Consider the following 6,000-nt stretch of genomic DNA (forward strand, 5'->3'; position numbering starts at 1 on the left):
GACCGGACGAAAGCAGTACTCCAGGAGGGCAGAATCAGGTGCGTCCAAGGCGAAAAAGGAAACGCGGGGTCGTCCCAAAAAGACCGGGGATTATGTTGGTCTGGCTGAGGCCAAGGAGCGCCTCAATCGTGCCGTTGAGCGTGAGCTGCAGCTTGCGGATATTCGTAGGCTTTTGGACCCTGACCTGGGACCTGAGTTGTCCGCGGTCGGCGTGGAGAATATCCCGTCTGACGCGGCCTTCCAGGCCAGTTTGCAAAGAGTTACCAACCGGGAACTCGAGAGGTTGGCGGAGCTTTCTGCTTCCCAAGTTGAGAAGGCGTCTGAGGTTACCGGTCTCGACTCGGTCGTGGCTAGGGACCTTCGGATTTCTTCAATGAGACTGGGAAGTATATTCCAGGAAATGAAGGGACGAATTGTCCTTGAGTCGGACTCCCAGATTGAAGCTCTCCGGAGCGAAAATCTGGGGCTTAGGGAGAGAATTTCGGCTCTCGAGCGGGAGCGTGACAGGGTGGCTGGCGAGATAGCTGCCGTCCGAGCTGTCATGCCGCAGCTGGAGGATGCGGCCTTCTACGGAATTTTGAAGAAGGCCCCGAAGAAGAGACGACGTACGGAAGTCTCTCCGGAATCCGCAAAGGACGAGGCAGAGCGAGAGGAGGTGCTGCCGGGGTCGCATCCTCTTACGGTTGCGGACTTCTCGGCCATCCTCGACAGAAGGTTTGCCGGCCTGAGGGCTGACATCACGTCGGCAGTTCTGGCCAATTTGAGGCCCTTGCTCGTGGGGCGGTCTGGGGCCTCTCCATCGAGAGAGGTTTCCATGGGTGCGCCCTTGGTAAGCACAGGAGGTGGCGTTGGTGTGCCAGGGTCTGGTCCCGTGGCCGGGGGCTCCGCCGCTTCCGCTTCTGCGGAGGTCCCGGCGGATGTCCCTGGTCCCGGGTCCTCCAAAAAGGTTGGGAGGCGTCGTCGTGGGCGTGGGCCTAGACGTGCCTCCTCTAAAGATGGTGCTGCTCCCTCAGGCACTTCCGCACGGAAGGGGAGACGGGTGTGTCCTCCTGCCAAGCCCCCCTCTAAGTCAGTGGTCTCTCTGACGGTCGAGGGGGAGGGACGGGAGGAGTCCTATGCGGCGGTCCTTTCCAGGGCCATGAAGGCGATCGATTTGCCCAGTCTGGGCATCACCAACTCCCGTCTCCGTCGGGGTGTGACGGGGAGCATTTTGGTCTCCATTCCGGGGAAGGACTCGGCTGGCAAGGCGGATGCTCTGTCGGGCGAGCTTCGTAGGTTGTTTTCGCCCGAAGGCAAAGTTAGGGTTGGCCGTCCCTCTCGTACGGAGGAGATACGGGTCCGTGGCGTCCTAGCCTACATGAGGAGGGAAGACATCCTGGCGTCGGTGGCTGAGGCTGGTGGATGCGGTGTCGTTGACCTCAAGGCGGGGGAGATACGTGTATCTCCCAAATCAAACATCGGGTCTCTTTGGATCCGGTGCCCTGCTGGAGCTGCGCGCAAATTGGGCGCTTCAGGTAGTGTTCGCATGGGGTGGACGAGGCTGACGGTTACCCCGTTGGCCCGTCGCCCCATGCAGTGTTTCAGATGCCACGCCTTTGGACACTCGTCTAACAGGTGTGGCTCTGAGGTTGTTCGCAGCGGCTGCTGTTTCCGGTGTGGGAAAGAGGGGCACTTGGCGGCCGTCTGTGAGGCGCGGCCCCATTGTGTCCCCTGCGCCATCAGTAGGAGGCAGGCAAACCACCGTGCGGGCTCGGGGGCGTGTGCCAGGAGAGGTGTACCCCCTTGCAGGACATTTACAGGTAAGGGAAATGTCCCTTTTAATCGTGGACAGGCTCCGGGGCGCCCTGATGGGGGGACTGGTGATCGGCCCCTCAGTCCAGTGGCGGGCCCGTCGGGGATTGCGGGGGGGCGGCGGAGTGTATCGAGAGGTGCATCCGTGGCTTCCTCCTGTGCCCCGACAGAGTTGATGTCAGACTCGTGATTGTCTACTGTTGTTATGAGAACTGCGGCCATGCTGTTCCCCAGTAATATGGGGACTTTTGGTCCGGTCACGTTCTCTGTCCTTAGTCCGTTCTCTGTTTAGTAGGTAGCGGCGATGGGTGTTTGGGTGCCGGGGAGGTTGCCGAGAGGTAACTCTGCGGCCCCTTCACCTACGCCAAGTTCATGTTTGTTCTGGTCCTTTTGTCTTTCGTCAATAGGTGGGGTGTACATCTCTCCCCACCTTTATTTGTTATGTCGGCCTTTTAATGTAGGCTCTCTCTAGGAGTCGGGCCTGTGGCCCTTACTTGGTCTCTATTTATTACTGTGGTTGTGTATACATGTAGTGTACACGTTGAGTTCGTGATGTCCTGTGACGTCATTTCATGTGGGGCTGATGACTGCGGTCATCTCGCCAACCAGGCTGGCAGGGAAAGGAGTGGGGGCTCCAATCCCATTGCACGTCGGCCTTGGGATGGTCGGGGGTGAGCTGATAGCCCGGCTCCCCCTATTTACCCTCTCGGGGTGAGGGCATTGGACGGGCAACTTAGTTGCCCGGGGATGCATCCTTAACAGGATCCGGTCATGGGTGTCCACCGTGAAGTAATGCGTTTGCGGTTCCGCGGTGGACAATACCCGTTAACGACCAGGGGCTATAGTCAGGTTTTAGGCTGGTACCCCGTCCGATAGTCCTTCGGGATACTACGGGCGGGAATCCGCCACGAAGCCTCCTGGCCCTCCCTCAAGGGTCAGGACGCGAAGTTTGGTTTAGGCAAATTTCCTGACTTAAAAAAAAAAAAAAAAAAAAAAGGTAACTAAGTAGATCCTTCAGGGGCACTCATTTCTGTAATGTACGGATGTCGCGAGCTTGAGGTATTCGTGCTGCTGTGTGTGTAGGATAAATGAGGTGTGATTAGTGTGCCGACTTTTAAAAGGACTTGTCCACTGCACTAGGTGAAGGAAAACATTGACATAACATAATGTTTCATTTAATATATGATTATAATCACAAGCAGAAATGAGGAATTGAAGAAACATTAAGAACATAGATATATTAACAAATTTTTTTTATTATTAAAAAAAAATGTTTAATTATTATTTAAAAAAAAAAAAAAAAAAAAGTTTAAAATGTTTTATCATATTCATATATGTATACACATATATATTTATATTATAAAATAAATTAGAAAATAAAAAAATTTTTTCCAAAAAAAAAAAAAATACTCCCGACTGCTGCCTACAAAGTTTTAATGTTTAAATTAGAAAATAATGTTTAAATTAGAAAATAAATAAAAAAAAATAATAAAATAAAAAATAAATAAATAAATTAGAAAAAATAAATTGGCTCCCCTCGATGCCCTTTCGGGGCAAGGGATGTCCTCTCCGGGGGGATACCTGTAGTATCCTCTCGGGGGATGTGTCCTTCCTAAAGGACGCCGGTCGGGTGTCCACCGTGAAGTTATGCTAACGCGGTTCCGCGGTGGACAATACCCATACGACCAGGGGCTTCAGTCAGGTTTTAGGTCGGTCCCCCGCCCGATAGTCCCTCGGGATACTACGGGCGGGAATCCACCACAAAGCCTCCTGACCCTCCCTCAGGGGTCAGGACGGCGAAGTTTGGTTTAGGCAAATTTCCTGACTATAAAAAAAAAAAAAAAAGAAAAAATAAATTAGAATTGTAAGAGGCGCGCGGCTGTCAGCGGAACTTACGTTTGACGTCAACCGTGCGGTGCTGCCACCAAAGTATACTGGATGGTGAGCACGTATGCGCGCGCACGCGAGAGCGTGACCACGAGATTCTTACGGCATCGGAAGGGAGTCACTCTCCTTCGGGTTTTGCGAGCGATAGGTAATAGCGCGAGCAAGAGGGTCATTGTGATAATTTGTGTAAACGAGTTAATTTTGAAGGAATTATATCTTAACTTACCATTCCAATAATGTCTCAAAGTTATTCTCCCTTGACTCCAAGATTCCTACCTTGTATCGATATCCTTCGGAAATAAGCTGCATCCACGCGCCTTCTCAAGGATCTCTAAGGCTCACGAGGCTTTCCTGACACCAAGAGATTCTACCAGACGCTGGAGGAACCGCTCCGAAATCGATAAGGATAGGTTTAGTTCAGTTATTACAGAATATAAAAAATAAATTAGAAAATAAAAAATTAGAAAATAAAAAATAAAAAACAAAAAATAAAAAATTAAAATAATAAAAAAATTAGAAAATAAAAAATAAATTAATTTATTAAAACAAAAATTAGAAAATAAAAAATAAATTAGAAAATAAAAAATTAGAAAATAAAAAATTAAAATATGTAGGCGAATTATTATTCTACCGATATTCATTTATATACACGCGTGAGCGGCGAATTGCGTTTCCACTCCCCCCCTTCTACCGCTGGCGGCGCTGCGTAAGAAAGAAGAGAAAAAGGTGAAGAAGTCAGTTCCCCGCGGAGAGAGAGAGCCGTTGGACCGAGAGATACGGCAGTGAGCCGTCGTGCGTGTTCTATCGAGTACAGTTTAACCTAATAAAGATCCTTTGTTAAGATCCACTAGAAGCCTTATTAGAATTACGCCCTGACATCATCTAAAACTATCCTGACACCACCTACAAATAAAAAATAAAAAACAAAAAATTTAAAGTAAAACAAAACAAAAATTAAAAATAAAAATAAAAATTAGAAAATAAAAAATAAAAAACAAAATTAAAGTAAAAAACAAAACAAAAATTAAAAATAATAAAAGAACAAAAAAATTATAAGTATAAAAAATAAGCTTGTAAAAGTTTGAAATAATCACACATAAATAAAGTCTGTTGTTTATTATATATTTTTTCTTATTTAAATTTATTGTTATAATACATATTTAGCGCTATATAATTTACAAAAATTTCAGATTTTTGAATTCAAAAAATTTTTTTAATTATAATTATTATTATTAATTCCTACAATTTACAGGAGCAGTCGGGAGACGCCGCGCTAAATTTGAGACATATACGCACGCGCACGTTTTATGTAATAAATAGACACAAACACAAATATCGATACTCAACGGACGTACTCACACACTCATACACATGTACGCGCACGAAGTCACGCGCGCACGTACGCACATATGTACGCACTCATGCGCGCAAACACGCGCATACGAACATATGAATACCCGCATTCATACACATACTGACATGCACTCACATACGCACACACGCATATGTATACTGACGCTGCGGAACACACACTTAGCGCGGCGTCTCCCGACTGCTCCTGTAAATTGTAGAATTAATAATAATAATTATAATTAAAAAAATTTTTTGAATTCAAAAATCTGAAATTTTTGTAAATTATATAGCGCTAATTTAACATCTATTAGCTACTTTCTGTCAAAAGATTAATGAAGTTCAATTTTGATTAATTTTTTTAATATAAAATAAGTGAGGAACGGCGGGCGCATAGCGCACGCTTCTATTATTCTATAGTTATTTAAGAAAGAAAAGAGATTGGTTAAAAAATAAATTGGTAAAAAAATATTAACAGCACAATCCTTCACTCAATAATAAAAAATTTTGGAAAAACAAATGACCTAACATTCCGATATCTAAATATAAAGACACTAAAATAATAAATAATTAATTATCCCAAATAACGTTTTAAACTATTTAAAAATGAAAAAGCATGGTTAAAAATATGAGAAAATATTGACTGAATAGCCCTTTTTTCTATAATAAAAAATATTGAAAAGACAGAGACCTAACGTCAAGTTAGATATCTAAATGCTAACCCTAAAGTAATAACTAAATTAATTATCACATTTAACATTTTAAATTTTTTAAAAAATGAAAGAGCCAGGTTAAGAATATAAGAAAATCTTAACAGAATAGTCTTCTCCTCAATAATAAAAAATATTGGAAAAGCATATGACCTAACATTACGATATCTAAATAGAGATCATAAAATAATAAAAAAATTAATTATCCCAATTAGCTTTTCAAACTATCTAAAAAATGAAGGAGCCTGGTTAAAAATATTTA

Source organism: Nylanderia fulva, unplaced genomic scaffold (genome assembly GCF_048542155.1).
Source record: "Nylanderia fulva isolate GAGA-0341 unplaced genomic scaffold, ASM4854215v1 Scaffold29, whole genome shotgun sequence".
Taxonomy (NCBI): Eukaryota; Metazoa; Arthropoda; class Insecta; order Hymenoptera; family Formicidae; genus Nylanderia; species Nylanderia fulva.